General features: G+C 38.9%; 1 pseudogene; it reads right to left on the bottom strand.

Moving 5' to 3' along the window:
* Positions 1–3942: 3942 nt before the first annotated feature.
* LOC138922861 (olfactory receptor 5D14-like) lies at positions 3943–10915 on the bottom strand (annotated as a pseudogene).
* Between the last annotated feature and the right edge of the window lie 420 nt (positions 10916–11335).

Here is an 11335-nt window from a genome sequence, read left to right as displayed (position 1 = left end):
TATACTACTAAATTTGAGTGTTAAAGGCAAGCTCAAAAGATAATCCAGTGCAAAGCCAGACATTCTAATTATCACAGTTTTTTCAATACAATTTCTAATTTATCTAAGGCATTTAAGAATTAATTTTAAATTAATATTATATTTAATGTCTAGGCCCTTATATACCAAATGCTATTATTCAATTGCTGGTAAAAATTTCAATATCTTTGAGCCATGGAAAGACAGCAGCTGAAATCTTCCCTACAAGTTTTCCCTCATTTTGTTGTAACTTTTGCTCTCAGAGGACACGTGTTTCCTGTTTTATAATCTTAATTAAAGCTGGTACCTTTTAATTATTTTCACTAGAGAGTCTATTCAATCTCTACTTGTTTTTTGATTTATCTATTTGTCCATTCTACATTGACTCCTCTTCCAAAAATTTATAGAAGCAGAACAACACACATTCCTCCAAATTCTTAGAGCTCTTCTCTTCCTCTTCCCCAGCACCTGTTGTTCACAGGGCTGCTGAGGAGCTCGGCTGAGCCAGGTCCTGGAACACAGAGCTTTGTAGAATAAGTGCCTGTCTTCTTCCTTGCATGTTCAGATATGTAACTTTTGAAAGGATTAGATATTTTTCAAGACCTGTCTAGATCTAAAGGGTCACTTCCCCCTTCATGTTGTTTTCTACATACCCCACTTTCAAACTGAAACCAATCTGTGTCTAGAATCTTAAAACAAACCTGCTGATGGCAAAGGGAGGGCCTCTCTGGATTGGGAGTGATGCACGTGTTCTAATAGCTACAGTCACTACCTTTGGGATGTGAACCCTATAGACCACTTATCACCTCATTCTCTTGAGGTCATGGAATAAACAATTAAAATTAATCACCTTTCTCTGATGTAATTCTTGTGTACTAGAAAACCTGGAGCAGTATGAGGGACATTTCTTATGAAAGTTCATATTTTAAGACCACTTTCCTCAGCCCCCTTATCACTTGCATACTTTCTCACAATTATCAAAATCATGCATTTATAAGAGTCATCACTATCAAATATTAATTGAGTGACTACTATATGCCAGGAATAACCATCTGCCTCCATACTATCTACTTTCACCATATTGGAGAAGTGTGAAGATCCATCTTTTGGGTCATCACAATTCATTGAGACTTAAAGCAGAAAGATTCACAAAGTTAAATATTAACCTGAGAAAACAATCTAGTCCCCTTTTAAATCTATGTCCTATCTTTTACTCTTTCTCCCCTCTACTTTGTCCAGCTAGTCTGACCTCCTTACTTTGTTCTTTGCTTTGTTTCTCAAAAATTCTCACACACTCCTTCCTTATGGTCTTTTCTACTAGTATTTTCTCTACCCTGGAATTATTCCCCTTGAATTTTTGTTCAAATGTACCTTTTTGCTGAAAACTTCCATGAATATATTAATACTCTACAGGGGCTACACAACTACTCAAGTTACTGTTTAAAGCACTTAACATGGTTCAAATATATTTTTAGTCTGTATTTATTGCATTTATTATACATTATTTGTTTCCCTTGCTATAATAAAAGTTCCAGGAAAGCAGAGGTTTTTCATTGCTCTGTTCACTGATATATTCCAAGATCCTAGATCAGTAAACAGCATAAAGTAGGTGTGCCATGAATCTTTACTGAGTGAAAAATATGACCTTCCAAGGAACTGGGAATAGAGTCAAACTTACCACAACCATGAGGAACTTGAATGCAGAGAGGAAAGAGATCAAAAAGAATGATAAGGATGTTTTAGAAGTGATTATTCAAACTCAGCAATCAAAATATAATAAAACAAACCAAAACAAATGCCTACTCTGCTGAATGTCCTCTCTTGAGTCAGAAACCAGGGAAAGAAGGTCAAGTGTGTAGTGAGGATACATAATTACTCGCTTATTCATTCATTCATTCAATATTTATTACAGGTTTACCCTGAGCTAGTTACAACCTTGCATATTGGGGAGAAAGATTAAGAATGTCTCTTTGTCAGCACATTTATATTTAATGGAGGATACAAAAAAAAATAAGTATGTAATTATTTTCCAGTAAATATAAATGCAAAAAATATACAATTGAAGGTTCCATTTTAAATAGGGAGGTTGGACAAGACCATAGTGAGGTGCTGTTTCAGCACATACCATTCATTTGTTTTTGTTTTCAAATTTTAGAGATTTTGTTTTACTTTTTGACATACGAATATATTTTTTAAACTATGTAAAGTACTACATTTTCCAAAATCAGAACTATAATACACACTCCTAAAGTTTTCTTTCATCTCTTCCATCTTTATTAGTTTTTGCTTTACCTTTCCCTCTTCTATTACACAACTTATCATACTATGAAAACCTTTCTGCATCTTGTCTTTATTCACTTAAGAAAATTCTCTGGAGAGCACACTGTAGAAAAATATACAAACCTTTCTCTTTCCATTTTCACAGCTGTGTACTTCTCTATTGTGACTCGTAATTTAATCAATAACCTTCACGTTGGATTTAATCCAGTCTACTGTTATTGCAAATAATGCTTGGGAATAAGTGATTTATATATTTTTTGCTACTATATCTTTGGGATAGATTCTTAGAACTGTAATTGTTTGAAAGAGATAAATGCACATGTAATTTTGCTAGTAGTTCAAATCACATGCAACATGTTGCTTTCCTACCTCCATTGTATAAAAATATCTGTATCCCTGCAGATTCACTTTCTGGATATATCATTAGACTTTTGTATTTCTGTCATTTTCACAGATGAGAAATAATACCTCAGGGCAGTTTTCATTTGTATCTTTGTTATTTTGAGTCGAGATGAACAACTCTGCATAAGTTTAAGGGCTATTTGTATTCCTTTATATAGACTATTTAATTGCATTTTATGTGTATTTTTCTATAGGATTTTCATTTTCTCTGCTACTATATGTGACATTAGCATTGACTTTTTCTCAGCTTTTCATTTGTCTTTTAATTTTTCATGTTTTTTTTTTCCAGGAAGCTTTATATATTCGTATAATCTAACTTTTAAACTTGCTTTTAGAACTCTCTTTTGGTGTGTGACATAGGGAAGAGAACTAATTTTGTCTTCTTTCTCATATGACTATCTACTTGTCCCAAAAGCCGCTGTTTTAATAATAAGAAATTTAAATTTATTTTAAATTTTATAAGGTTGCCCTTCCCACTATAACTTGTTTTAATTTTTAGGGTGTTTGTTATTGGTCGTCTGTGCTTGTTTAGTCATCCATATAAACATTGGAAGAGAAATCTTGAAATATGATTGCTCAATATTCCCAGATAAAATGTATATTACATTCACCCTGGTCCTGATACATATGAACCAGACTAGAATACTCTGGTAGAGATTTCCAGACCTGGTAATATTGGGATGCAACCTTCTGAGTAATAATATTCAAGCATAATCTATGAATATTGAAATTACTCCAGAGATTGTCCTTTCCAAAGGTTACAGCTAATTCCTGTGACCTCTCGGACTAACAGCCTCAGAGGAGCTATAGTGAAAGGGCTCTAGATTTAGAGTCACTAGAGTTGAGTTCCTGTCTTAAATCATCATTTCAGTCATTTCTAGGCTAGTTCCTTGAACCTCTGTGTCATCATCTACACAATAGGTGTAACTGTCCTCACCCAGTGTGTTTTTCAATATAAGCTGAGTGAAAGCCCAAGACTGTGCTTTCATATAATTCACAGCAACCAAGGAATGAAGAAAAGAACCATCCCTTTAATCACACGGCATATGTATCTGCATCTCCCAACAAAGACACGAGGCTTCAGGGACAGGACACAACCAGCTGCAAGGGATTTGAGTTTACCTCTTCATGACACCTTCACATCACAGCCTCCTATAAAGGCCTCATGCAAACCTATGGAATAGGCTTTAGAAGTCTCTGTTCCTGTTTTTCTTGGGATTGGGAACATCTTTTGAGTTTGGTTCAGTGAAAGGGGATGTTTCTGTCTATTAATTTCCAGAAGGCATCTTTCACATCTTTATTCCTCAGGCTGTAGATCAGGAGATTCAGCATGGGATTGAGAAGTGTATATAACACAGAGGCCTCATTGACAATTTGACAAGAGTTTTCGGAGTTGGACAAAATATAGGGAAAGGATGGTCCCATGGAAGATGGTGATGGTGGTCTGGTGGGAGGCATGGGGGAGAAGGCTTTGTGATACCCCTTGGAAGAATGGATGTTTAGTTTATAAAAATAAAATCATAGGAAGCAAGGATGATCAGTGGTGTACTCACTTCATTGAAGGTGGAAAAGCCAAAGAGCAATAGTTGAGTAATGTGTATATTGGAGCTCAAGACTGCGATGAGAGCAGTATACTCACAGAAAAAGTGGTTGCTTATGCTACATTCAGAAAAATTTAATTGGAGAGCATAGCAAAGGAGTACCAAGGTGCAAAACATACCCCAGCAATATGACCCAGCCACCAGGAGGACACAGAACCTCTGTGACATGGCCACTGTATAAAGCAGAGGATTATAGATGGTCACAAAGTGGCCACAGGCCACCACTGCCAGAAAGACGGACTCAGTCACCACCACAGCATAGGACAGGAAAAACTACAACATGCAGCTGGAGTAGAAGATGCTTTTATTGGACATGACCAAGTTCTCAAGCAGCTTGGTAGTAATGATGGAAGAGTAACAAAAATCTACCAGAGAGAGGTTACTAAGGAAAAAATACATGGGAGTGTGAAAGTTTGGGTTTATCTGGATGAGTACTATCATCCCAAAATTTCCTACTGCAGTGATAATGTACATGATCAGAAACACGAGGAAGAGAGGAATCTGAAGTTCTGGGCAATTGTGAAACCCAAGAGGAGAAAGTTTGTCTCCACACTCAGAGTTCTTGCAAACATCACCACAATGCCTTTGAAGGGAGGGGGTGGGGGAAGAGAGCTGTTCTGTTAAAGAGAAGATTCATGGATGGGAGTGACAAAGACATTATGACTTTCTGTGGTAGACGAAATAACATGAGTTGAGTTATTTGTCGTAGTTTCCTCCATCTAGAATATACCCCATGCAGATAACTGCTATGGATATACCAAACCAAGCTGAGTCTCTGAAATGTCTTTCCATTTCCATTGCAATTTGTGTTTTCATAAAAAACACTTACCATATTATAGTGTGCACATCCACACATTAGCTAGTAGTGTAACATTCACATAACTTATAGAGAATGCTTGCACATAAATGCTTAAACTAGTGTAAAAGTCAGTGAAAAAATGTGAAACACTTGCCCAAGAGAACAATATATATTGTTACTATTTTTTGCCCATATACACAAATCAACTAAAATTTTCAAGAGGATATATTTAAACTCTAAGGATAAAGTAGAATATATTAGAAAAATCAAGAAAAAATATATCAATCCCATTTTAGCACCTTTTGTTCACTAAAGTTTACTTCTTTCATTGAATAGCTTGGCTGCTGAAGGGCTGAGGAATCCAGCGGCTCCTCTGTACCCCAGAGTGTAGTGTGCACTTTATTAGAGTTTATGGTCTGTGGGTTAACTTCTATTACAGCCCAGACATCATACGGACATCTCTTAAAGGGATCAAGATTTACAAGGTAAGAATTCTGTCAGAAATAATTAATTCTCATCCTGTAACCAAAAGTTTGGTCTCTGAACCCGATGCCAACCCAAATAACGAGAACAGAGTCTTGAGTGGAGAGGAAAGGTTTTTACTATGCCAGGCACAGGGAGCTAAGAAAGGACTCATGCCTCAAAAATTGCTAGCTCCCCTATGAGGAATGGGTAGGTATTTTTATTTGGGGTTTTGTGTAGGGGAGGGGGAACATGTAGCCTGTGCAGCTGGGTGCTTTTCCACCAGCCTGTCTTTGGCCTTGAGAGACTGCTTGCAGCAAGGCAGTTGGGGGGGCGGTGCGGTGAGATAGGAGGATGGCAGGTGGGCATCCTTTGCTGTTGTCTCTGGTCTCCTCTTCCTGTTTGAAGCAGGTTCAAGTGCTGGGAGTCTGGAGTCCAGGAGTTGAGGTCTGGGAAGCCTCCACCCCTTGATATTCTTGAGACAGGGGCTTTCCTGGCAAACTTCAAGGACACATGATAAGCTGAACTTTAGTGTGCCTCCAACACCAGGCCACCTGGGCTTTTAACAATTTGTAACTCCCATTTAGTTGTAAAGCTCAAGGAGTCCAAGTTTAAAGAAACAGGTATTTACATGTGAGTGGAGCTAGAGAAGCAGGAAAGGGGGTGGTGGGTTTTAGTTTTAACCCTATATATGCTGGCTTCAATGTGGGGGAACTGATATCAGGGCTGATGTTAAGAGCCTGTAACAATTCTTGTGAATGTTTATACACTAATTTAAGGTGCATATAAAGATAATACAATATCCATTTTCAAGTGGAAGTTTATTCTTTTCCTTGTGAAATGTTTGTCAATGGATTTGAAGCCAAATATTTCCATGACTAACTCCTTTCTTTAATATTATTGGACTCAGAATTGGATAGCATTTACAGTGACTCAACACACACACAAAAAAAAGATCATGAGAGTTACCATATCAGGAAAAGAATATTTTACCTGCTTTGTAGTAAACTCGATTAAACTCACCTGCTCCACAGATACAGGCCACCACTCTCCTGCTTCTCTGTAGACTGAGTGCAACTGGAGCCCCAAGGCTTCTACATCTAACTCAGTACTCCTAGAGACTCAAACTCCCAAAGTCACTACCAACTTACTCCTCAGAAGCATCAAAACAAGTAATTAAGGCCAATGCAAAGTCTCCTACACCATTTTTAATGACTCAAATTTCCTTGAAATTACACAAAAAAATTGCATCTTGAAATTGACTACCAGGACTTATTTGCTCCTAATTAAAATCCATTTGGAATTAAAATAAAACTGAGGCAAGGCAGTGTTTCTCCAATCCTGCCTCATCAACCATAAAATTCAGTGGGGCTTTTTTGATTTTGTGGGCAGCGTATACCACATTTAGGCAAGTTACTCCAACCTATTTACAAAGTTACCCCAAAAGTTGTCCATTTTTAGTGGATCCCAAAACAAGAGAAAATTCCAAGAATTCCAGTCTGTCACGCCAGCTGCTGTGTTATTTGGGCCATATGACACAGCATATATGATCATCCTTGAAGTGTATTTGCAGATAAAGATTCTTCAGAACTTTGGATAAGCCCCTGTGGTGAATTACAGATCAGACCTTTGAATTTTAAAGCAAAGCAATAACTTCTTCTGCAGATAACTATTCACCTTTTGAGAAACAGATTCTAACTTTTTAATGGACCCTAACAGAGACTGAGTGACAATAAGCTACCAAGTTACTATGCAACCTACACTTCCCATCACACACTTCATATTGTGTAGCTCACCAATCCAGAATGGGAGGCATGCACTGCAGTCAACAGTACTCCTGTTCCTGAAGACACAGGTAAATTGCATGAGCAAGTGATCCAGTTGTCCATGGTCCATACTTTGATTGCATGGCTTTCTCTGTGAAAGCGTGAACTTGTCGTGAGGTATTCCCTATGAACAACCTGAATGTGGAAGAAAGCACCAGGGCCTTATTCTCAGATGATTCTGTGTGATATGCTGGCACCACACAACGTGGACATTTGCAACACTACAGTACTGCCTTGGGGGGTTCCTGAAAAACAGTGGTGAAAGATCTAGTATTCAGAAATTCAAAAAGTGTGCCTGGAATATTGGAATAGCCTATTTAAAACTCAGTTATAGGACAGTCTCTGTTGGTATTATTTTAGAGTGATGGAATGATTGCCTCCACAATGTGTTAGATGCTGTAGGTCTGAAACCAGTATACATTGCTGTTTCTCCTGTAATTTATGGGTCCAAAGTGGAAATAAGAGTGGCTATTCTACAATTATCCTTAGTGATCTACCAGCTAAAACTCTGCTTTATGAAGGTGAAACTATGAGCTCTAGTGGTTTAGAAGGCTTATGTTTCCATAAGGAACACAGTGATAGATACATTAAAGTGGAATTGTGACTTGTTTGACAAACAAAACGTGGTGGGAGTTAAATAGATTCCAGAATAGAGGCACCAAGATGCCTTACTACTTCTGTTACCAAGCAAAAGCGGGTCTGCTTCTTGGTGAGTTGAAATCAAAGCTTTCTCCAGAAGTAGTCACACAAAGTAAAATTTATTTGCAGCAAATAAGGAGCCCACAGGAAATTTTTTCCTAAGCCATGGCTCCCTGAGCAAGGGAAAGCAGGGGCCTTTTATTTCAGATGGAGGATGAATATCCAAAAGGGAAGTTTCACCATTACATGTAGAGGTGGTTATTCACTTGCACAGATGCAGTTTGAAAACATCATTCCACATGCATCACATGTTATGGTAATAAGGCTTAAGTGCCTCCTAAGGTAGAGATCTTAACATTAAAATTAAACAGGGTAACACTTGGGCACTTCTCAGCCCCTCTGTGCAGGTGTCACTCTTGCAGAGACGTTTGGATCCATTCAGAGCAGGTGATTGTATCTCTTAACATAACTGAAGAAACAATTTTTGGAAACAATTAAGCACTTCCTCCTTTGAGTTACTTGGAGCAGTTAGTCAGTGACAACATCCCTCCTCTGGTTTTATCCTGTTCCTCCATCTTAAGAGGCATGAGGCAAACGTCCATCTTCTGTGACTGCTTCCTGCTGAGCATGGGCATTGTCACACGGACTGATAGAGGACAGAAGTATTCCTCACCAGGTATAGCCTCAAGTTGTTTGCATTCTTGTGTAACAACCCTCTGTAATTGTATAGCTTCAATGTTTTTAGCCACAAACTGTATGAGAATTAAATATGCAGAGTCCAAAGGGAAAGAAAAGAAGAATAGCTATTAAGGGGCATAAAAGAAGGAAGTCTGGCTGGCTTCTTTCTGTTAGCCATGTGGATTTCTCCAATAACCCAGTTTTACTCTCTTCTATAGCGCCACTACTATTAACACAGAGAGAGAAAGACACATTAGCTAAGGCCCAGACTCATTTCTCTTCTGTTAAAAGATAATCGAAGGCAGTTCTATCACCTTCAAATCCAGGCTTGATTCATTGGCTACCATGGCCAACATGGCAGTGACTTCTTTGATAGTGGCTGCATTATAAATGATGCCTCCTGCTGAAGCCACTAGTGACTCAGTCAGGGAGATTACCCCAGCACTAAGGAGCCCTGCTTCCCTCTTGTTCTTTCCTCTTTTGATTTGTGGAGGTGCTAAGGTGGTACAGTTATGAACCTGTATATATTTAGGATCTGAATGTACTTACCCCACTGTCCAGATTCCACCATCCCTTTTATAATCTAGTTACAGGGTTTCCCATACTTCTCTGCTGGACCTAGCCTTGCTGCCCAGGAACATACAGCCTCCTTGTAAGCCTACCATGCTGAAATGATATGGGGAGGGTTAGGATCCAGGGCAGATACTGGGATGGATAGACAGTCATTCAGAGATTCATAGGTCCTTGGGATTTACTTAACTTTGTGGTGTCAACAAAACAAGAGCTTCAAATCAGAGAGTAGTTCACAGGAAAACTCAAGGTCATCAATCTTATGCAATGATGTCTTTTGATGTTCAGCTGTGGGAGCCTTTTTTACCCATGTGTGATGGATACAAGCAGTGACTCCTAATTTTATGTAAAAGTGAGTGGTTAGTAACACCAAGTGAGACACTACCCAACTAGGATTTAGCTGATCAGGGGGCAAACTACTTTTCCAAGTTTTAAGATAGACCCAATATCCAGGCTCATATGAGTGGAGCTTGAACTCTGTAGGTAAGGAAAGACGGAAATTTCCATATTTATTGAGTGCTTCTGCCACCTGCTTCAGATTATTTACGTGTTTGATAGCCTGGGTCTGGGTTTGTGAGTGAATGTGAGTCTTTAGAAGGCCTGGCATAGGGCATTTCCAAGAGCCTAAACTTCAGTTTGCCTTTTGGGGCTGCCTTTATCTGAATGAAGGCTATTGGCAATAATTTTAGCCAATCTTCCTGCATCTCTTGGCACAGGTTATTCAAGGTGTTTTTTTAAAGTTTGGCCCACTCAGTTTTTCCAGACGATTGTGGTCTCCAGGCACTATGTAGCCTCCATTTGATTTTTAAAACTCTGAGTATTTCAGAGGTGATCTCTGACATAAAGCCTGACCCATTATCACTCTGGATTGATCTAGACAACTCCAAATGGTGAATCATCTCTTTTAACAACACCTTTCTTACCCCCTTTACCATTTCTGACCCGCAAGGGAAGGCTTCAATCCATCCAGTAAATGTATCCACAAACACCAAGAGGTATTTTAACCCTCCAGGGTCCATGGGCATATCAGTAAAATCAACTTGACAGTCTTCCCTCGGTTAAGTTGCCTAAATTTGAGTTGCTTTCACCAGGGGAGGTACAGGAGGTCTGATTTGTACATTAATCATTCCTCTGGCAATAAACACATTGTCCAGTTATTTTTTTCAATAAGTTATTTTATACCTGGGGTGCTTATGACCTTCATCAGAGAGAGGTATACAAGGTCTGTTGCCCATTATGCATAGAATCATGAGCACACTTAAGTAGTTGTTTGGGGACTTGAATCTTCCCTCATTGGTTTATCATCCAGCCCTTGGCTATTGGGGACCACTGGTAACCCTGTATAGTGGCTTCCCTTACTTCATCCGGTGAATACACTGGCGTAAATTCATAGAAGGATAGAGAAGGAATTAAAGGTAACTGGAGAAACTCTGCTGATATAGCAGCCCTTTTTGCAGCCACGTCTGCCAAATTATTCCCTTTTATGGCCTCTAATTCCTCACTTTGATGGCCTTAAAATGGCCCACAACTACTTCCTTGGGGCCTTGTCCCACTTCTAGAAGTTTAAGGATCTCTGGCCCATGTTTAATTTCTTTTACTGCTGCTGTTATGAAGTCCTCTTTCTTTCGAAATGACTCCATGAGCATGAATTACAGAGGAAACATACTTAGAGTCTGTGTATATTGTTATTGTTTTTTCTTTTCCAAATCCCAATGCTCTGATTGATGCAATTATTTCTGCCTTTTGACCTGAGGTGACAGGCGTTAGCCCCTTGGCTTCTATGGTCGCATGCAGAGACGCTACTGCATAACCTGCGCCTCCTTGTCCATTACTCATGAAGCTGCTCCTATCTACAAACCATACTTCCTCTGCATTAGGTGATGGTTCTCTCTGGAGACCTCTGTGGCTAGAGTAAACCTGATCAGTCACTTCTGGCAAGCATGGGTAATAGGCTCATTCTAATCAAGGAGAAGGGTAGCAGGATTTATGGTATAATAGGGTTTTAAAGAAATCTGAAGGTAATCTAGCAGCATAGCTTGATATAATAGCATTATATTCTG

This window comes from Equus caballus, unplaced genomic scaffold (assembly GCF_041296265.1).
Source record: "Equus caballus isolate H_3958 breed thoroughbred unplaced genomic scaffold, TB-T2T haplotype1-0000016, whole genome shotgun sequence".
Classification (NCBI taxonomy): Eukaryota; Metazoa; Chordata; class Mammalia; order Perissodactyla; family Equidae; genus Equus; species Equus caballus.
The sequence above is the reverse complement of the archived record's forward strand: the minus strand, read 5'-3'. Positions and strand labels throughout refer to the sequence as shown.